This window comes from Adiantum capillus-veneris, chromosome 1 (assembly GCF_014529385.1).
Source record: "Adiantum capillus-veneris isolate H3 chromosome 1, ASM1452938v2, whole genome shotgun sequence".
In the NCBI taxonomy this organism is placed as follows: domain Eukaryota; kingdom Viridiplantae; phylum Streptophyta; class Polypodiopsida; order Polypodiales; family Pteridaceae; genus Adiantum; species Adiantum capillus-veneris.
This window is the reverse complement of record NC_140931.1, coordinates 181,069,528-181,093,150: the sequence shown is the minus strand read 5'-3', so window position 1 is coordinate 181,093,150 and position 23,623 is coordinate 181,069,528. Positions and strand designations below refer to the sequence as shown.

The window sequence follows — 23,623 nt, the reverse complement described above, 5'->3', positions numbered from 1 at the left end:
TCTTTTAGGAAGATTAGAATTTTTCTAGTCACTTTACATGGAATGGGTATGTTCATGTTTTTGTGTTGGAAGTGGTTTCAGGAATTTTTATCCTCAGAGATTCTTGAAGAAGGTAGACACATGACTATAGACGAACTTGAAGCATTGAAGGAGCCATAGATGACTTCGTGTCGCTTTCGGCACGGCCCAAAGAAGCAAGCGTTGCAGACCTTTATGAAGTTCAAGTATCGCATGACCCACGCATCATAGTGGGCCGGCGAAGAGTCCTTCCCAGGATTCTAGACGTTATTGGCGATCTCCCTCGACGCCATACAGTTCGGTATCAGTACCTCACTTTGAAAAGGAGGGGATGTCACGTGCACAAGCTATTTCATGACTAGCGTTCAGTTCAATTAGCTTAGGAAGTGTTCTGGCACTTTTGTGAGTCTGTTCGCAGACCGTGCATGTCCAGGAACTTAGTGTAGATGCATATCCTCTGGTTGCACACAGCATGATCATCAGATTACCATCAGAACCCATCAGGAGCATTTTTATAGTGCACAGACATATTTTTCCTATTTTAGCCATTTTTCACTTATTATCGATAAGTGACTTTGTTGGGAAACTGGGTAGGGCAATTTGGCTAAGTTAATATATAAGAAAAGCTAGCGCTAGCACTTTCTGGCAAAAGAGGTAGCAGGGACCAAGTGTCCAACAGAGCACCTTCTCAGCAAGACTCCTCGGCAGGCAACCTAGCGTTTTTGGGACAGCAGAGCACCTAGCGTTTTGCAGTTCCTCTGCGACACAAGTACCCCTAGCTTCACCGTTTTCAGTTTTCAGCGTATAGACACTATAGAGCAGCCCCCAAACCTCGCAGATCTCACCTTCCTGTAGCAGATCCTCCCCGCACGGTCAGATCAGCAAGAGTTTGCAGATTCAGCCCGCTATTCGCAAATTTCAGCATCTGCATTTTCAGCGCATCATCGTCGCATCGTCGTCATCGCCGTCGTCACCGACATAGAGTCAGAATTCAGCAGATACAAGATTTGCAGATTTCCGCCCTTAGCGTTTTTAGATTTCAGCCCGTTTCGTCGTCGTCCTCATCGTCATTGACATCGTCGGCAAGTCCATAGCATTGTAGAGATTTGTGCAATCAATAGTAGACCGCTCTCGCCAAAAAGAGTGGGGCCTTTGGAGGAGGGTTTGACAACATTCTGGTGTTGTATTCTTCTCTCTCTATCTCTCAGTCTCAGCACCTTCATTCACAGTGTTTACCACTTTGTTTGTAATCATTTGCACTCTCGCACTAAAGGACATAAGGCTCTCCCTTCCGTAAGTAAAAGGAACCCTTGAGCACAGTTCGGAGCACTCATGTTGAGCAAAGTTCAACATTCACTTCCGCTGCACCTTACAGAATGAAACAATCCTTATACTGATTAAGAAAAGTTAGTCGACCATTATCTAAATTCGACAACACTTTTTCAACACTCACCTCTCTATCTTTAATAAAAATCAAGTAAGCAGAATGACACTTCTTTATTTCTCTTTTAACAATGATGTGAATGACCATAGGAATAGGCCAATCACTAGCACTTGCATCTACTTCATACAGCTGCCCTTTGAAAGTAAAGGACAGTTTCTTATTTACATAATCTGGGAGAGGATGGATCTTGTAATGCCAAGGTATGCCCAGAATAACATCGCAGCCTTGTATTGGTGCAGCTAGGAAAGAATCTCAATCAGAGTACTTCCCAATCTTTAGATTCAGATGCCCTTGCACTGGAGTGGAATTTGTATAGTCAACCCTTCAAAGGTTGATCCTAAACTGATCAAAGTTCCCAATCTCTTGGGAGTAAGTCCAAGAGATTTTGAGGTATCCAATGAGATGAAGTTGTCAGTGGAGCCTAGATCAAACAAGATTAATACTCTCTACCCATTCAAGCTACCCCACCCTTTGAGTAACTGTCTTTTTCCTTTCTCCTTCTTGGTGTTGGCTTGTACGTCAGGTATTGAATTCGATGCAGGAGGAGGAGAATCTTTCTTAAGATGTAGACAATCTGGTTTCCTATGGTCTTTTTCGCCACAATAGAAACATTTTCACTCTTCCATGTACACCTTCAATTGAGAGGGAGTGAGGAATTTGCTTTTCTTTGCTCCCTCTGGCTTCTTTTCTTGGCCTTTGGGCTGATCTGAAAGCAGCTTTCGTGTGGAGGTTTATGTCTCAGTAGTGAGAGCCTACTGCTTTGCATGAAAGGTACTAAACTCCTACTTTCGAGGAGTTCCTTTCGAATGCAAGTTACCAGCTATTAAGGCTGACTGCATCATAATTTGAAGAGTGTTTCTGGGATAGAGTTTCATACTTTTCTAAAGTTCTGGTTGAAGTCCCACTTCAAACTTGCGCATCTTCTCTGCATCAAAAATTTTCATGAAGGGAGTGACTTTGAGGAGGGCCACCCAAAATTTGTCAAGGTAGTCTGACACAACTTCATGCTCTCTTTGGGAGAGCCAATCCCATTCTTTCTTCACATCATTAGCAAAGTCACGACGAAGGAACTAAGCATAAAACTCCTTTTTGAACTTCTCCCAATCTTTGGGTTTGCACTTCTCCAGAATTGTGGTAAGCCACCAGTTGCTAGCTGTATCGTTTAGATACATGCTAGCATGGTGGAGTTTAGAGCGTTCTGAGAAATTACGTTTTGCAAAGCCCACCTCGAATTGTCGAATAAAAGCAAGAGCCTTCGTATTGATCCTCTTTCCATTAAAGCATCCAAATTTAACATCTTTATCTCCAGCTTTGAACGTCTTTTTTTTTTTCTTGTGGTGTCGGGACTGCTTCTTGGCAATGGCTTTAGAATCTTTGTCCAGCGGAATTCTGTGTCGTCTCCTTTTATTATCCTTGTCGTGCTTTTCTGCTTTTGGTGGTTGACGTACAGCCATAGAAACAGGGGACCCGGGGACGTGGCCCTTTTGGTAGGGACGGAACGGGGGACGCGAGGACACGGGACGCCACGCAGAGAGGTCTCTCACATGGGACGCACGGGGGACGCATCCCGGGACGCGGGTCCCCCAGTGATACATGCAGGAGGGACGCGAGCAAGGGACCCCACACCTTTTTTCTAGGGCTTTCAGAGTCTTGAGCTATATGTCAATGTTGCCCACTAGACTCTACTAATCCACTCTTCACTTGTACATCATTAATTTCTTCCCTTTTGAGTATGATGATTGATCATCACGTCAACATGTGCGGCGCATGCTCGCCGTGTTCTTACCGCATGTCATATTTTGGTATTTATGAGTGCAAAACCCACTTTGTCTTTGCAATCTTGTGTTGTTTAGTATAGAACAAGTTTTTTAACACGCATTCCTTGGCCCGTCCCCGTCCCCTGCTTTGCCACGTCCCCGTTCCCGGGACCTGTCACGTCCCCGAGACCTGTCCCCGGCTTACGAGATCAATCTCCTTTGTGCATAGCTTGTGGGATACTACTTGAGACAGATATGCTAGACTTGCCCTTGAGTCTTCCAGATAGTTAGCTCTTCAGGGGGACACTTCATGCTGGTATGCACAGATGAGTATCATGGTTTCAGACGCATGGCTTCACCATGGACAAGCTGCCCCCTTTCCAGTACTCTCTTCGGGCACCCTTGATGTCTCTTACACGGGTGAAGATTACTAGACTCATTCGTCAGGACCTGATCCAACTGGATACCAGGAGGACATGGATAGAGCCGCCACAGGAGTTGGGCACGAAGATGGCTTTCTGTAGAGAGCATCTTCGCCACCTCAAAGGAGATGGGTTTTTGATTCGACCCAGCTACATGAACACACATATGTATCATGGTTTGTGGTGTGCCATTGGTTAGATACTCACATCCTCACATCAGCTGGAGGTTGAGACTGGTAGATTCAAAGGGATACTAGCAGACAACACGATATGCCGCTTATGCTAGCTAGAGCCAGAGACAGAGTTACATTACATATGCCATTGCACAGTGCACTATGAGATTCGGGGCCGTTTCCACTGCTTATTCACAGAGGGTTTCGGTCCTTTCTCTAGGGTCATGAGTTATGAGGATCAGAGATGTCTTGGGCTATATCTACTTGAGTTACACAGATATAGAGACACTTTATTGGGGAGAGATAGAGAGAGACAGTCCCAGAGACAGATTACAGGTTTCTTTTCACTAGATATGGGACAGCCAGAGGAGCAGCCATCACTGCAGAGCTCGGCCCACACTCATTCGACCACTGCCGGCACTCTCATCGACAGAGCACTAGAGCTACAGAGATCCAGACGGCCACGATTGAGGAGAGGGGCTACACATCATCGACGGAGACTAAAGCAGAGGATTCAAGCCATACTCTCTTGACATCCAGAGTGCAGATGAGGATGGATTCTAGTAGTAGTATCTTTGTTCTAGTTCTTTTGTACCCAGACATGGTATTAGATTCACCATTCTGTAACAGATTGGACTCATAGGTCATTTTGGCCTTTTGAAGACGTTAATATAACATTTCATTTCATCTCTCTCTCTCTCTCTCTCTCTCTCTCTCTCTCTCTCTCTCTCTCTCTCTCTCTCTCTCTCTCCCCCCCCCCCCCCCCCCCCCCCCCCCCCCCTCAATCCACCTTCACTAAAGCAGCGCGCAATGTTTATGTAGACAAGACTTCCGTAATGATGTATTTTGGGACACCCAATGCTAAACTTTGGACCCTAAGGTATGCGCTGAGAGGATCGTGGGACATCTTATTTTAAACCAAGCAAAGGCCTTGGTTTTCTACACAGACAGGGGCCTTGCTTTGTTCCACAAGCAAGGGACGCCAAGAAGAAGGAATCCCTTCTCGTACTCACTACCCTTGAGGAGGAGAAGATGCGACATACCTGTTGACTCAACATAAGAGTCACCGGCATAGTGAAGAAGAAAGACTCCACACGTGACATGGATGATAGAGAACTATGTACCAAGCTTGGGTACAAAGAAGAAGAGCCACCTCCCCGTAAACAGGATTTGAAGAGCTGGAAAAGACCTAATAAGTGAAAGGGCCTCATCCTCCAATTCTCCTCCAAAGAGGCAAGGACCTCTTTCATTACAAAGAGGGTGATTCTACGAGAACACATGCCGCCCCCCCCCCCCCCCCCCCCCCCAATGGAGTTTGATGGAGGGGATTATGGAGTACTCTACAATGAATTATATTATGGAACCTCAAGAGGCTATACATCCAATTTTCTCTTTCACCATTCCAACCATCCCCATCTGAGCTGACCATGCCTACCTCTCTCTTTCTTTCACTAGAGCCACCATCTCCCATGCACCGGCTACATCTGCTCCACACTCTACCATCCACTCCACACGAGAACTAGCCCCTATATACTCAACAGAGGTCCATGCGTGCCTTTGTTGGCTCGAACCATCGGCATCATTGTCCTCACTCACCTCCAAGATCTCATCTATCTTGCACACATCAGCCCTCAGCTCCTTTCCACACACTACTCACATCGTATGTACCCCCGGCCCGACCACACCCGTTGAGAACCTAAAGGCATGGCATGATTATGCAGAGAGATTGTATGAGGTTCCTGAGCAGCCTCCAATCCGAGAGCCACTCGAGCCCCATCTCTACTTTCTTCACCACAAATATGGGAACACTAGCCATACACTGACTACATCACCATAGATTTGCACACAAAGGACTACAAAGTGAGTACCTCATTTAAATAGCCGACACCATAGCCTGTTGGTTTCATGGTGGAGGGCTTTCCAGAGGAGTGGACTAGACACACTATTGTGCCTATCCACAAGTTTGGTGTAGCAGGCTACAGTGCCACAGGACATGGACAGCGGTTACTGACATTGGATTCACATTGGGTGGACTGGCTCGGTAGTGACATGTGGCAGACAGAGGGAGTGGTGGTCTAGAGGACACTGTTGCTAGTTCACTGCCACCACAGTTCGGAGATAGGCGTAACTGGATTGTCAGAGATTTTTGTGTTATATATATGCTCAATTGGTTTTAGGCGTCATAGGTGTCGTATGAGTTATCGAGTCTAGAGTCTTGAGTTTCAGTCCAACATTTCCACACCTACACTCTCCCTGCACAGTTGGAGCCTCAACACCCCCGTTGTACCCGTGAATCCTGGGCTTGGGGCTTAGTGTGCTGCCAGCTAGAGTCAGTATTGGTCTATGAGTTTAGTCGAGCCTCCATCGGGCTTGGAGTCTGCTGTTGTGTCATTTGACTACAGTCTTGCTTTGTTTCATTGCTCTACAATGTTGTTCTCTGTTTGGAGTGAGATTTCTTGCATATTGCACTGAGGAGCACCCACAGTAGAGAGCATGACATAGATTTCTTGCTACAGATGCTCTCATTCTTGCTGTCAGCCACTCGTTGCCTCTCACATTGCATCCTCTCCACCTGTTAGCCAGAGTTTGAATTGGTCTATGAGTTTAGTCGAGCTTCTATTGGGTTTGGAGTCTGCTGTTGTGGCAATTGAGTTTAGTCTTGCTTTGTTCCATTGCTTTACAATGTTGCTTTGTGTTTGGAGTGAGATTTCTTGCATATTGCACCGAGGAGTACCCACAATAAAGAGCACAACATAGATTTCTTGCTACATTTGGCGACCCACCCTGGACTCAGGGAATTACAGGACCATCGTGATTGACCACCCCATGGCCAAACTCTACGGAACAGTACTTGAGGTAGGGCTCAGCTCATATGTAGAGAGGGAGGGACTAAGAGCCCCCGGCCACGTCCAGTTTTGATATATGCTGCAGTATTATGGGTCCCTAGACTATTGGCCACCTCTTGGACACTGATTGAGAGACCACATATATATATGGCATCACTCTTCTTCCTTAGCAAGCCCTCAATATCACACGGCATTATTAGAGCAGAGTTAGCTACTCCACTCATGCTAGTCGAGGCAATTTTCCGAACAGTTTGCCTCATTCAGGGGATTACAGAGTTGCCATCAGATAGATTCACAGTGAGTGTCGTCGAAGCCTCTAGACAAATTTCAGAGTCAGGCAAGTGGGAGTCTTGGTACTCGCAGGTGAGAGCGTGGTTTGGAGCACATGGACTAGACGTGGATATGACCCGGATTCATCCTTCATCAAGCTCTCACACAACTAGAGGAACACAGCACAGAGACAGGATCTATGACAGCTCTACATCAGAGAGACATGGATCGCCCCTAGACAACTTCTTCCCCCGAAGATGTTGTATTACAGTAAGCACTTCTTGACCATGCTAGACGAGGGGTTCATTTAGAGACTGCGCTACATGGACACATATATGCCAGATAGCTCACGAGTGGTGATTGGTGAGCTCCGAGTATCAGCACATCAGCTAGAGATAGAGACGGGAAGGGCTCCTTATACCCTCCAAGCTTAGAGGTTCTGCCAGCTTTGCTCATTGTTTGCTCATTCTGAGGACGAGGAGCACATTGTTTGCAGATGTAGATCATACGAGAGTATTAGAGATAGATATGAGGCTCTTTCTATGGAAAGACCACCTTGCGACAGATCATGGAGTCTAAAGATCAACGCCAGTTTGGCCATTTTCTAGTGGAGATACATAGACATAGAGAGACAGTGTTGGCACTTGTAGTGGTACTAGAGAGTGGCAGACAGTCATAGTTCAGCCTTCTTCCATGGAACCACAACCCTACTGCCACCCATCAGATAGACACAGAGAGGGGTCATCCTACAGCAGGCCGAAAGGGTTAGAGCTAGGAGACGTGCAACTCTTACACCACACCCACCCGTATACCAGACATTACACCCCTAGTTTGACACAAGATGGAGCTAGTCAGCTTGATGCCCTTCATAATTGTACTTCCCTACATATAGATGTGCACCCATACCTCCTAGAGATAGAGCTCCACCCCCCCAACCACCACCACCACATGACCACATTTTGTTACTTTGTACTTTTGTCCTTGCGTGATAGATGGATTACACACGTGTATTTGATCTTTCTCGTGAACGACTTCGGCCTCTAATAGACGTAAAAAGATCTCTCTCTCTCTCTCTCTCTCTCTCTCTCTCTCTCTCTCTCTCTCTCTCTCTCTCTCTCTCTTCCATTTCAGTGCAGCACACAGGCCACGAGTAGCAGCCCCTACTCGCTACACATTCACAAGGGAGACGGACTCTGTATACATGGACGGAATCTACAGACACCTATGCACTGAGGACCCGGGGCGACCTTTGGAGGAGCTAACTACTATACTGACACAGACATTACATGAGGCAGCAGCTGAAGCATACCCACACACCCAGCCTGAGCAGAGCCGCCGATTTGGGAGCATTCCTCAGAACAACTGGTACGATGAGGAGTGCCGCCAGATTAGAGCCAGACTTCGGAGGGAGGTGCTGTTGGGGGACGTCACTCACAGACAGTCACAGATGGACTTCCGACGCCTGGTGTGGCGGAAGAAGAGGGCTTTTTTGGCTAGACTCGAGCAGGATCTATATCAGCTATTCTTGAGTCAAGACTCGCGTGAGGCGTGGCGGCTCTTTCATGAGCAGTCCCCCCGCCCCCCCCCCCCCCCCCCCCCCCCCGCTATTTCCTCCACAGAGACCTGGGGTTAGTACACATCATCTTTGTACACAGTACCTGGACAGCCGCCCCTCCCCAACCCCCCGACCCATGCCCACATACATGTGTCTTTTTCACTGCTGAGATGGTGAAGAAAGCCATTGACAGGATGAAGACTGGGAGAGCATATGATCATGAGGGCCTAGTAGCTAAGCATTTCATGCATGCCAAAGACCTACTAGTAGAGCTTCTAGCAGTTATGTTTAACCGTGCCATGTGTAAGGGCCTACCAGACACTTGGAGCCTATCTACAATCGTACCTATCTTCAAATCAGGAGACCCCATGGAGCTTGGGAATTATCGCACTATTATGATTGGGCACACACTGGCACGGTTGTATGCATCCATTCTTGAGCAGCAGTTGAGTAGATGGGCAGAGAGGAAAGGAATACGTGCAACTGGGTAGGCAGGATTCAGGAGAGGCTTCTCTACTCTTGACCATATCCTAACACTCAGGGCCATCATCGAGGAAGGCAGATCTCATGGGAGACGGATCTATTGTAGCTTTGTGGACTTCCGCAAAGCTTTCGACACGGTACCCAGAGCCAGACGGATGCGCAGATTACAGGAAATGGGACTACCCACAGAACTCATTTGGGGGATCATGGCATTGTACAGATGAGTAGTAGGGCATGTACGCACCCCGGAGGGACTTTCTACACCGGTTCACTCCACTATTGGGGTGAAGCAGGGCTGCCCGCTCTCTCCCACTCTTTTCGGTATGTATGTGGATGAGATTTCTGACTACATTGACAGCGATGGGGATAAAGGTGCTCAGTTGGCAGGGACATGGATTCCACTTTTGTTATATGCTGATGACATAGTGTTGATCTCCGAATCCCCAAAGGGAATGCAACGTCAATTGGACGCTCTGCATACGTTTGCCCACGAAAGTGGTTTGTCTGTCAACCTGGGTAAAACCAAGGTTATGGTGTTTAATACCACCCCACAGTGGATCAGGAGGTCAACACCTACACTCACTACGGCCAGGAGACTGTGGAGTACACAGACGCTTACACTTACCTTGGAGTGGTTTTTAGCGGACCTACATTCTCACTCAGAAGAGCAGCAGAAACCAGACTTACTAGAGCCCACGCAGCATTGGGTAGATTGGAGAGGATGTGTTCGCAGGTTCAGTTTCAGGAGCCCCGGACAAAGCTCTGGCTCTTTGACACCTTGGTGGCTTCAGCATTGCTCTATGGAACCGAGATATGGGGACCTTCACTGGATCACCACGGGAGGACGGGTCACTCAGACGGATGGGGGAACATGGAGAAACCTCTCGTCTCTATGATCTCGCGGCTCATTAGAGCCAAGGCATCAGTACCACGGGCCATTATCCGAGCAGAGCTAGCGGCCCCCCCACTTGTGGTGGAGGCGCTCACCAGATCGGTCTCCTTCATAAACCGCACATGGGCACTTCCTAGAGACAGATATGCTCGCATAGCACTTGAATCCTCTCGACAGTTAGCCATACAAGGAGATACAACATGCTGGTATGGGGGAGATGACATCATGGTTTCAGGCACATGGGTTCAACATAGACCGGCTGCCACCATTCCATTACTTATTGGATGCACCATCTCTCACCCTTACACAGTCAGAGATCACCAAGCTCATACGCCAAGACCTAACCCAGCTAGACACCAGAAGGACATGGATACAACCAGCACAGGAATTGGGCACGAAGATGGGTTTTTACAAAGACCACCTTCTCCAGCTTAAGAAAGATGGTTTTGTGGCGAGACCTAGATACATGGATACCCACTTGTCTCATGGGATATGATGTGCTATTGGCCAGTTACGCACATCTTCTCACTAGTTGCGGATTGAGACTGGGAGATACAGCGGAGTACCAGCAGAGGACAGGACATGCCCCTTGTGTAACATGGAACCTAAGACAGAGCTACACTATACATGTCGTTGCCCCGTCTACTACGAGATACGAGGCCGCTTCCATTGCTTGTTCAGACTTGCATAGTTACCCGGAACGCGGAACGGCAACGGCAACGGGATCCCCGCGGAACGGGGGAACGGCTAGGGGCCCGGAACGGGAACGTCACGGAACGGGAGGTATAAAAAACACCCAAATAGTGCAATTTTTAGCTCCTTGTGTTTAAATACAAGGAGTATTAGAGTGCTTTGACTCTAATACTCACAAAAAACTCGTTTTGAAGACCATTCAACCTTGCTATGACTAGATGATGTGAGAGAGAGAGAGAGAGAGAGAGAGAGAGAGATGGAGAGGGAGAGATTTGAGAGAGTGGGAGGGAGAGGAAGAGAGCTTGAAGGCTTGAAGCCTTGAGCCTTGAGAGAGTGAGTCTTGAGAGGGAGAGATCTTGAGAGTGAGAGGGAGAGAGCTTGAGCCTTGAGGATTATCTTGTGAAGAGAAAGGGGGAGGGGGGTGCATTTTATGAGTCCTTGAGGCCTTGCACACTTTCAAAAGAAGCCCAAACATTTACTTAAATTTTTTCAATTTTTGCCAAATTTGTTTGTAGCCGTTGGCCATTCCAGGGGCATTCCGGAACGGTCTGGGGGCGTTTCGGAACGTTCCGGAACGGCCGTTCCGGTTTGCATTGGCCACCCGGAACATCAGACATTCCGGGACGTTCTGGAACGTTCGGGAAGGGAACTGCCCCCCGGAACGCCGGAACGGGGGCTAGGGGGCGTTCCCCGGTAACTATGGTTCAGAGAAGGTTTTGGACCACTCTTAAGAGTCATGGGATACGAAGATCAGAGATGTCTGGGTTTGTTCTTGCTCGAGCTGCGCAGACATAGAGATAGCGTGATGAATGGCGAGGCTAGCCAGTCTCAAAGACGGATCACAGACTTCTTCAGAGCAGACACGAGACAGCCGCAAGAGCCACTCCCACAGCAGAGCTCCCCCTCATCTCACACTAGAGGCACACTGATTGACCGAGCAAATGAACTGGGGAAATCCAGGCGCCCGCGACTGCGAAGAACTACACAGCATCGACAGAGGCTACGACAGAAAATTCGGAGCACGTTGGCCAGGCATGCACGACGCTCGGTCAAACTACTAACCATGGAGGAAATTGATGAGATTCGCCAACGACCGATGCTAGATCTCTTGTGATTCAGCTATCCCAACAAGCCGCCCATTTTTTGCTTAGTCTTTTGCTTGGTTCACATCGATCAACTTAGGACCCCATAGTATAGATCTTTGTTTTGTACTGTTGTTAGGTTATTTTGTTATTTTGTTACTCTGACTTTGTATCAGATCCACCACTTTTGTAACTTTCGGGTCTCATAGGTCATTATGGCCTTTTGAAGACGTTAATATAACATTTGATTTCATTTCATTTCTCTCTCTCTCTCTCTCTCTCTCTCTCTCTCTCTCTCTCTCTCTCTCTCCTGTACGCATCCATTCTTGAACAAAAATTGAGTAGATGGGCAGAGAATGAGGGTATAAGGGCAACAAGACAAGCTGGATTCAGGAGGGGTTATTCCACTTTAGATCATATTCTTACGCTCAGAGCCATTATTGAGGAAGGAAGAGCAAGCGGGAGAAGGATGTATTGTTGCTTTGTGGATTTTCGGAAAGCTTTTGATACAGTACCAAGGGCCAGATTGATGCGCAAGATGCAAGAGTTAGGGGTTCCCAAAGAGATTATTTGGGGGATCATGGCCTTATAAGGGTCAGTAATTGGTTATGTACGTACTCCAGAAGGGGATTCCGACATTGTTCATTCCACCGTTGGAGTAAAGCAGGGATGCCCATTGTCCCCTACTTTATTTGGTATGTACATAGATGAGGTATCAGATTACATTGATCGAGAGGGTGACAGAGGTGCTCAACTTGTAGGGTCATGGATCCCTTTGTTGTTGTATGCAGATGATATTGTATTGATAGCAGAATCACCAGATGGAATGCAGAGGCAGCTAGATGCATTACATAAATTCGCGGAGGACAGTGGACTGTCGGTAAACTTGGGTAAAACCAAAGTTATGGTGTTTAACACCACACCGCAGTGGGTTAGGAGATCGGCACCTACATTTGCATATGGCCAGGATACAGTAGAGTACTCAAAGGCATACACATACCTTGGTGTGGTATTTGTAGGACCGAAGTTTACTCTTAAGAAAGCAACGGATGCTAGATTGTCCAGAGCCTCTGCGGCCTTGGGAGGGTTGGAGAGGATGTGTTCACAAGTGCAGTTTCAGGAACCACGAACAAAACTTTGGCTCTTTGATACTGTGGTGGCTTCGGCTATGCTTTATGGGGTCCAGATTTGGGGACCATCTGTGGATCAGGATAATCGGAAGTCAATGGAGAGACCTTTGGTATCTATGATTTCCCGAATGATTAGAGCCAAGGCCTCCGTACCACACGCGATTACCCGAGCGGAACTAGCTGCCCCTCCGATAGAAATTGAAGCTCTTACCAGATCAATGTCCTTTATACATGGTTTGTGGGATACAAATAATTGCTGATATACTAGATTGGCCCTCGAATCCTCTCGACAATTAGCAATGAAAGGGGATACATCATGCTGGTATGCGCAACTGTCCTCGTGGTTTCAGAGACACGGGTTCAATATGGAAAGATTATCCCCCTTCCAATACTCTCTTGAGGCTCCATCACTGGCAATTACACGAACGGAGATTAATAAAATCATCCGTCAGGATCTTATACAGTTGGATACTAAGAGGACATGGGTAGACCCTACACAAGAATTGGGCACGAAGATGGTTGACTACAAAGAAAACTTCCTACAGCTATCTGAAGATGGATTTGTGATTCGCCTGAGCTACATGGATACCCACCTGTCTCATTGTTTGAGATGTGCTATTGGTCAGATTCGTCCATCCTCACACCAGTTGGAAATTGAATTTGGTAGATTTAGGGGAATCCCACCTGAGAGCAGAATTTGCAAGTTATGCGGAATGGAGCCGGAGACAGAATTACACTACATATGCCACTGCACCGTATACTATGAGATACGTGGGCGTTTCCATTGCCTATTTAAAGAAGGCTTTGGACCTCTAGATAGAGTCATGCAGTACCAAGATCAAAGATGCTTAGGCTTGTACCTACTGGAACTACATCGGCACAGGGATAATCTAATGAGAAGACAAAGAGCACTACAGCCTCAAAGGCAGATCACAGATTTCTTTGGATCGAGAGAAGCAGGAGTGGAAGGAGAAGTAAGAGGCCAGCAGCCAGCACAAAGGAGTACCCACATTCATACCAAAGGCACTCTCATTGACAGGGCAATTGAGCTTAGGAAATTGAGACGACCACGACCGAGATACAGAAGCACACTTCACCGGAGGAGACTACAACAAAGGATTAGAAGCATTCTAGCCAGACACCCAAAATGCTCCTAAGAAGTTTATTTAATACTTTGTATTTAGTCTTTCACATTTATTTTCACACTTTTCACACTTAGTACTTTAGTACTAAGGTACCCAGACATTGTAACAGATTCACCACTTTGGTATCAGTTTGGTCTCATAGGTCATTCTGGCCTTTTGAAGACGTTAATATAACATTTCATTTCTCTCTCTCTCTCTCTCTCTCTCTCTCTCTCTCTCTCTCTCTCTCAGTTTCAGGAACCGCGAACAAAGCTTTGGCTTTTCGACACTCTAATGACTCCAGCTATGCTCTATGGAGTTCAGGTATGGGGACCCTCAGTAGATCACAATGGGAGATCTCGCAACACAGACGGATGGAGATGTATGGAGAGGCCTGTGCTCTCTATGATCGCTCGGATGATTTGGGCTAAGGCCTCAGTACCACATGAGATTATCCGAGCCGAGCTAGCTGACCCCCCCCCCCCCCCCCCCCCCCCCCCTCGTGGTGGAGGCATTGACTAGATCAGATGTTGGTGTGGACAGATGACAGCATGCTTTCAGTCGCATGGTCTCAACATGGATAGATTACCTCCGCCTCAATACTCCCTGGATGCACCCTCCCTGTCTCTCACACGGACAGAGATCACCAGACTCGTACGTCAGGATTTGATTCAGCTAGATACCAGGAGCACATGGATACAGCCGACACAGGATTGGGCACGAAGATGGCCTTCTACAGAGAGCATCTTCTCCAACTCACGGAGGACGGCTTTGTGACTAGGCCTGCATACATGGATACACACTTATCTCATGGACTAAGATGAGCTATTGGACAGATACGCACATCCTCACATCAACTCTAGATCGAGACTGGCTGATTTCGAGGGGTGCTGGCAGGGGCCAGGATATGTCACCTGTAACTTAGAGCCAGACATAGAGCTGCACTACACATGTCACTGCCCGGAATACTATGAGATACGCGGCCGCTTCCACTGCCTGTTGAGAGAAGAGTTCGGACCTTTTTCTAGAGTCATGAGATACAAGGATCAGAGGTGTCTCGGATTGTTCCTGCTAGAGCTGCGTAGACTTAGGGAGAGCTTGCTGAGGACATCAGGGGAAAGATAGTCTCAAAGACGAATCACAGATTTCTTTACACCAGCCAGAGGAGAGCCAACGGAGCAGTCATTACAGCAGATCTCAGAGCCTACTCATACTAGAGGTACGCTGCTTGACCGAGCCACTGAGCTTGGCAGATCCAGACGCCCACGACCTCGGGGGGTCTCCCACTACCGATGAAGGCTGCAACAGAAGATACAGATCACTCTAGCTCGACATGCAAGACGCCCAACCGAAGTACTGATCATGGAGGAGGTCGATGAGATCCGACAGCGACCGATGAGAGATTTCATCTGAACCCACAACCCCCCCCCCCCCCCCCCCCCCCCCCCCCCCCCATTTCCTTTCTCCTGGCCTTTTGAAGACGTTAATATAACATTTCATTTCTCTCTCTCTCTCTCTCTCTCTCTCTCTCTCTCTCTCTCTCTCTCTCTCTCTCTCACACACACACACACTTTCTTTCTACTAGATTGTATCTAGTTAAGCTGCTCCCTCCATTGTTTAGGTTGCATCATGCTGGTTTTGACTGCTGCAAGCTTTTTTGCAGGCCCCAGCATGCCTCGAGAGTCTTTGATATGGTGGATGAATTTTACATAGGCGATTTGGAATAACAGAGCATATAGAATTGAATGCACTATTGTGCGACCAAACCAACATGAAGTTGCGGGATCTCAAGATATTTCTACAAAATCAAAATCTCCGCAGAGAGTCACGCTGATTAGAAAACATTGCTTCCTTCATGTTTTCCTAATTGAGTTCAGACATTTTTCTTAGATAGGTCATCATTAAGGCGTTTTAACAACATGTAAGGAGGCTCCACTTTATTGTAGCCTCTCCATGGAAGGATCATTCGATTACATAATCTTGTGTGCCATTTCCATTTGAACGACATTGCATACTCATGTATATTCACTATGTGGATTGTCATTTGAAGGGGACATATATATCTTAGAAACAAGAAATGCCCGTTTCGGGCCCTGTTCGTGCTCAAGAGTGCGTTCCGATCACGTGGCATTTCAGAAATGCCATTCCAATCACGTGCCGTTTTAATTTATGTTACAATAAAGGAACACATTTGGCCCGTTTTGGAATGCGTTCCAACATCATTCTGGTTGTGAAATGCCAGTTCTGAGATTAGAAAGCGGCCATTGTTTTCAGGGCACAGCTCTTTTGGGCCCCAGAAGGCCCCAGAAGGCCTGTAAAATCAACACACCGTACCTAAATGTTGACTACTTGCCTTGCATTCATACATCCCCGTTCAACCATTTCCAGACCTGTTAACTTTTTCTCTCTGCCCCTTACCTGGCCATTCAATAGCCCCATTTGTGACCCGTCAACTACAGCATTTGCAGACCTGTTAACTGTTTCTCTCTCCCCCTTAGCTGGCCATTCAATAGCTCCATTTGTGACCTGTCAACTAGAGCATACTAACACTAAGTCTGTCAAACTATCATATCATATCATATCAATTTGTAATTGCAAATGGTAGCTCTAAAACAATGTGTGCAAGAAACAAGCAATGGCAGTAGAAATCCTGTGTAGAAGCATGTTTGTCGTTGATGATGACCAGTGTATAAAGCAATGTATGAAGAGGGGAGGCACTTAAAGGACTGGATGGCTTGTGTTTGAAGCATACTAGAAGGCTTGGATGTCTCAGTATGTTTGTGATTGTACCTAATTATCCTCTTCTGAGTCAAGCGTACAATGAATTATGCTTCTATTTAGGCATGGGACCCTATTCATTGTTGATGTTATTCTTGTTGTCCGATTATAGTGTCCTTATTGAATGTTCTATCTGTCAAGAAAAGCCTCTCCATATGCATTGAAGAGGGATACTTACTAGAACTGGTGGTTTGACATGCATATCATCCTCTCTTTGATAGGGCCGCTCATCAATTTGATGCCTTCTTACTAGGAGCTATTGTTATTTTTCCATGGCTCACCAATGTCATCACCTCCTGCAGCTCCATTGTTATTACTTGGTGTAAAGAGCTTTAGATTCTAAGGCTTAGTTGGTGTAATAGCTAAGGATCTCTAAGCCAAGAGAGTCACTTAGTCTTTGATTAGGTCAACCCACTTACCCATCAAGCATCAATCGAGAGTGGTAACAATTTCTCGAATTAAATTAAAATTTTGTAGTTCAATTAAGAGTGGTGTCACTTTCTGGAATTAAATTAAGAGTGGCCAAGATAAAACATAAATCAGCCCTGGTATTGCAGACCTAGGAAGTGAAGAAAAGGCCATAGCTTTAGAGCATGGTGACCATTCTAAAAAGAGATTGAAAGATTGAAATTGTGTTGATCATTTTTAGTGGAATGTGCGCAAAAGTTTGAAATGAAGAGCAGGGTTGAGGTGGATAACTTCAATGAAAGGCAAAACAGCATGACTTGACAGCAAAAGTAAATTAGGATTATGAGACATGAAGATTTTGATATTGAACAATACAAGGATGCAAGTCTACCTTAAGGTCAGAAAGGACCCAAAAGTACAAGAAGAGTTGGTGAATTTAGCATAGTGAGCACTGTGAACTATGAATGAGGATGGCATTATTCCTTGCCCGTCAAATAAGTGGAGTGGCTATGGCTCTCTAGAGCTTCCTTTAAGGTAGAATGGGGAACTTGGTTTGATACCTAACCTCACAAATGTGGAAACATAAATTAAAGAAGCATGTATCATCGATCGGTTGATAATTCTAGACTAATCTCGTTCTTGATTAGAATGTCTATGCATACGAATTTGACTAAGGGATATCTGTATTTTACGTTGTCCACCCACATAACCTGCTACATTAGCATCAAGTTGTAAAACGTTGTCGGGGTTTTTTTGGTATCTTTCTTTGCATGGAAGCAGAGTTGCACGACAACGCCACATCGTCGCCCATCATCATCAATTTGTACGCTTGCCACATCAACATTAATTTGTACGAATCTACTTGCTTTTGTGTGAGCATGCACTACTACTTTGATCTTTGTCATAGGGCATGGCTTTTGTTCTTTATAAATTTTGGAGAGAGATTATGCCAATTCTCCACCATATTTTCATATGGCACTCAATTAGTTTGTGCACTTAATTTTAAAAAAATATTTTTGCAAACTTTCATAGTATGAAAAGTTTAACTTATGCTCTCCTTTTTTTGTCTCTGCAAAGGCAAGATTTTTGTGTTAAAAACATGTTACTTGTTAGGTAGGTGTTTTGTTTTGAAGTATACATTGTATGAATGCGTTACACAAAACTGTGCTCTAATTTTACTTGGAAAATTGGAGATTGACTTTAGCATGGATTTTCTCAAACCTTTCATAGTGACCTTGATAGATGCTTTGCTTTGAAAAATTAGTTATATAGTAGATAAAGAAATGACAACCCTGCATCCCTAGACATGTGTACTTATGATAGTTTATTCTTACCTAAAGTATAAATTGCCTTGGTTTTTTTAGCTACATAGAGATTTCTTTGAAAAATTATAAACATACTCCAATGTAGATATGATAAGTTGTTTTTCTTCAACTACACACTTCATTAATGTTTTATAAAAAAAGATGCTTCTTTACTAGTTTAGAAGTGTGTTAAAGTTGAAGACTAAACAAGCACAACTAGAAATTATATAAGTTTGTATGAAAGTGAAATAGCCTAAAATATTTTGACCTCTATGTAGAAATCTCAATGTAGAGTTTGTTCAAAAATACTTGTAGGAATAGATAATCATGCCAAGGATGTAAATCATATATTCTAACACTATTTGAGTGATAAAGAAAGTATAATCTTAAAACATATACTAGTGAAAAGTGTTGACTATGACAAATCGAAGCAAGCATGACTAGTTGTCAAAGTCTGAGGTTGATGAAAAGCATGCATCATCCATTTTCTACGTAGCCCATGCATTGTGGGAAAAAAACTTTTTCCCACAAACTTGGAAAACCTACATATGATAAATTTTCAAGGAAAATTGGTTTTTTTTGAAGGTTTTTACACTAAGTTTGTAGGTTTTCTCACCTTCAACATTAAATTCAAAGAAAATCTCTAGATTTCTACTAGAGATTACACAACCTAGGTTTTTTTGGAGCACTAGCCCATGTAGCTCACCTATATTTGGTGTAGTAGGGGATCCCAAATTCACTTGGATCAAGGGCTCTCATGCTTGTGGTCCTTCAATTGAATCAGCACCCTAGAACTCATCACTTGAGCCTTTCTTTACATTTATGTGAGTTTACGTTTGGCCAAGTTTTTTATTGGCTGTGTTAAGTGCTTTATTTTTTGGGCATTAGGGTATTATGATGGTAGAGTGTGTGCCTCTAGTGTCACCTTAGTTTTTCTACAATGAGCTTTTGTAGCATATGAGCTACTCCTCCGTCGATGTACATCATGCATTATTTACTTACTTATTACATGTTTCTTTCCAGCTATAGGTCGATTGTCAGATGTCTCTCCCTTGCTTTTCACTTTGATAGGTTGATTAAATATGACATGTCCATCTTAAACTGTGTTTTTCTTGTAGTAAGAAAGTACAATAACATCCCCATCTTTAAAGAACAAGTTTCTGTTAGGTGGTTCTATGTTAGATTCTCTAATCATTAATGGCTTGTTTTCTACTTTATCACTAAATGCCATCATAATTTGCCTCATCATATTTGTTTGTTTCGTTGGAACTTCTTAAATTGACATCATATGTGCTTCATGCCTCTTAAGTACATCTCCAAATATTTGTAGACTAAACTCTTCTTATAAACTTTTGGAATAATTGCATAGATGAATTTTTTCTTGCCTGATAAGAGCCGTTTCAACTCTCTTGGAACACATTTTGCTTGAACATTACATTACTACTGTTTAATGTTATTAATCTCCTCATAGTATTTAAGTTCATTACATTCTTAAAAAATATTATTAAATTCCTATCTTGGATGTTCAATTAAACAAAGCTAGCCTATATATCTATATGGTCATATTATGCTTATTCAGGTGGACTTTCCTTGCTTTAATGAATGATCCACCACCACTTTTACTCACTCTCTTTGCTTCAATCATTGAAGAAATCTATGGCCAAGTTCATAATCCATTATATGAATTTACATGTGATCGTCAAAATGGAGGTAACTTTCTACCTACATGTAGTCATTATCAAAGGTGAAAATTGCAAGGTTCCCTCATACTTCCTAATGAAGGGAAACCTCCATGGTTGCCCACCCTTGAGGAAAGGCTCAAATCCAATGGGCCCATCAAAATGCAATGCCAAAATTTTCCGACACTTCCCAAGCTTGTTCCAATTGCTATCATGAAAACTCATGATGTATTCAGACTGAACGTATGTGTATCCCTAAATTTTTTGAATCAAATGCAAAAGACACCAAGTCCTTATAGGGTGGTAACTCACTCGTGATTCATCTTGCCATTAGGGCTTTGTCCAATTTAAGCACCAAGATATAGGAAGGGTAACAAAATCTCCTTTTGTTGAAACACATGTAATATACAAAACTTCTAAGATTGAGCTATTTTCACATAAAGCGCATAAATATACTTAAAAGTTGTAAAGCTAACATAATAATTTTTTTAAAGCATCTACTCAATGGTATATTTAAATATGGTTGAAGGTCAAGCTCTTGTATAATTACCACCTTGCTCTTATACCTTCAACTTGTTTTGGCTTTGATTGCATTTAGAGCTTTAGAATTTGAAATCTTACTTTGATTGATTTCTCCAGTGTAAGAGCGTCGTTAATTATGAAAATCTTTTCTCCATTTAAACAAGTATTTTACTCTATGTATGACATAAGTTTCTTTCTAATGTCCCTTTATCATCAAACTTACCTTGGTAGCTTTCAAGCCACGAAACCAAAAATTCCTCCACACTTTTACGACTCACTTAAAGTTGCAAATCAAAAGCTCTTCAGGAAGTGCCGTTTTAATAGTTTATTTTTTATCTCCCAACAAAAATTGAGAAGATTGTGCTATTCTCCACATACTTTGGAGAGGAAATTCACAAGCCTACACCAATTTGCAATATCTCAAGGATTTTGAACAAGGTATTGGAAGATGATATCCACCTACTTACCAATATTTACTAGATAATAAAATATTTTTCAATCAATGAATTTTTGTAGAAATGAGTTGTCATTTTGCTCGACTTTACCAAAATAAAAAAAGGGGGAATCTAGAACAATGATACAACTATCATATTTTTCTGTATATCAACATGGACATACTAAGAATGAAAGTAAACTCTCCTCTCTATTGTAATTTGTAATAGATGTCACATGCATTCATTAACCAGAATAGACCACTTAGGAACATTTCGGTCCAAAATAAAAAGTAAAAATATTTAAGATGCCTTAGTTTTGAGTAATGACACCTTGGTCAAAGATTTAGTTAGTGATAGCTTGGTCTAAGACTATCCTTAAAGAAATATTTTTATTCACTAAGCTGATCCAAAGCACCTAGTTTTGAGGTTCTACATCGTAACCATCATTTATAGCCCCCAAAAGTGGCATATACACAAAACCCCTTTTGGTTATTGGCGTTCAACCTGGAGTGCACCTTTATACTGTGCTCTACCTTCCATAGTGGAGTAAAGAACACCTATAGTTTAGCGTACAAGCTTAATCTCATAAAAGAACCCACTTGCATGCATTAGTGTGTGCATGCACCCATGTGTGTGTGTGTGTGTGTGTGTGTGTGTGTGTGTGTGTGTGTGTGTGTGTGTGAGAGAGAGAGAGAGAGAGAGAGAGAGAGAGAGATTTTAGGGAGGAAAGGACGAAAACAAGCGATAAAATCACAAGGCCTACCATGAAAATAATATTCAAAGCAAATAGGTTCGAAACCTATCATTACATTGTTAAAGAGTTGTCCTCTTTGTTGACTCTACAAGCAACCAATATGGTTGATCTCTGATGGAATGGAAACTCTTCTCTAGAGTGAAGCAACCAGTGAAGCAACCATCATGACGTCTCTCTCTCTATTTATATATATATATATATATCTATTTATTTATTTATATTAACATTTATGGCACCTGACATGTGACAATTCAAGGTCGAAAATCATGTGCGACAATTCAAAGTAAAAAATGATGAATCGTGAGCGACAACGATCTCGTAGTTGTCAATACTTGTGTTGTTTGCATTGTGGTCACACACGACACATCGGTTGCTCTTGTTTCAAATGTATAAGGTAGCGACATAGATGCATGTGTGATGCAAATGAAGTTTTTGACACGGAGTGGTGGCTTCATATGCCAGTGGTGGTGATGTCACATTTACCTTTTGTGTTCCTTTTGCTTACATATCTTTGAGAGATGACACTTCTCCCCGTTGGTTGCTAGATGAGGATGCAATTTTCCATGTCACACCACATCGTGAGTACAATACTTTCTGTAGTGGGGCTTTGGTTGTGTGCACTTGGCCGATGGTTTGGTGTTTGACATTGAAGCCCCCCACTACAATAATTTAAAGCTGGTAGAGGGCCTTCACCTTACACTACTTGTTAGAGTTCAACTCCCATTGCAACTCCCATCGCAACCACTTCTGTCATGAGTTCTACAATTGCATGCCTCCTTGGAAAGCTGGCAACATAGGAAAAACCACCCCTTCAAACACAAGAATAAGGCCAACTTTCATCTTTGACAAGAGGAACAGCTATTCATCACCTAGACTTGGCCAACAAATATCCACCCAATGTAGCAAGGGCCCTAGTTGAAACGGCAGCTTCTACTTCTTAATAAGTTGATTAGCGAAGTTGTGTTGCAACAAACCCACTTGAACTAATGTGCACATGTACATCTCTCTCTCTCTCTCTCTCTCTCTCTCTCTCTCTCTCTCTCTCAATCTCAAGAAGAAGACATTGGAATATATTTTCTATCGTCCAAGTTTGGTTGGTAGATTGGTTGTTCCACTTTCCTCTATGGTGTCAGATATTGCGTTAAAGCTGGGACAGATTGATCTACGGGGTCTCTTGGGATTGTTCTTACTATGTCAAAAGCTCTACCTTGCTACATCGCCCTGCCTGTCTTCTGCCCAAGGCGCATCCCACTGCATTGCCCAACTACATGAGTGCAGGCAGTGGCTGGCGTGTTGAAGACCGAAGAATGTTAGGTGCCAAAACAGAGGAGGAGGATGCAGCACCCAGGGGTGATCAGAAGGAGCCTCATCAACTACATGCTCTTGGAGCTGTAAGTGACTTGACTGTACCCTGAGCACAACAGATGAGTTTAAAGTCGCAGTGGGGAGAGGTAATATATAAAGTGAACACATTGAATAATAGGATCTTGAAAAAAATCTTATCTCAGTATCTTCATGAGATCGTCACCCAACTGCCCCTGATGACTTTCTCTCGAGTTCTCACCACAGCACTGACCAATCAAATTTTTTTGTTCCAAAATTTTTCATCCTATTTTTAGCTAGCCAAAAAGAGAAGTCGTCTCTATGGTCTTTGCCATTTGGGCAGGCCAAAAAGACACTCCTAGGGAAAAGAAAGAAAGATAGAGAAATAACCTACCTTTAAGACACTGCATAGGCCTTGCCTACAAAAGGCCAAAAGACATCTTTCAACGTAACTAGTAAACGATTAAAAGCACTAACACATTGATATATGTCTTTGCATCGCATGTTTGTTCAAGCAGTATGTACACAAAAA

At 44.1% G+C, this 23,623-nt stretch overlaps 1 pseudogene; it reads left to right on the top strand.

The window, feature by feature from the left end:
- Positions 1–3,729: 3,729 nt before the first annotated feature.
- Positions 3,730–4,491, top strand: LOC147466106 (uncharacterized; annotated as a pseudogene).
- The last annotated feature ends 19,132 nt before the right edge of the window (positions 4,492–23,623 follow it).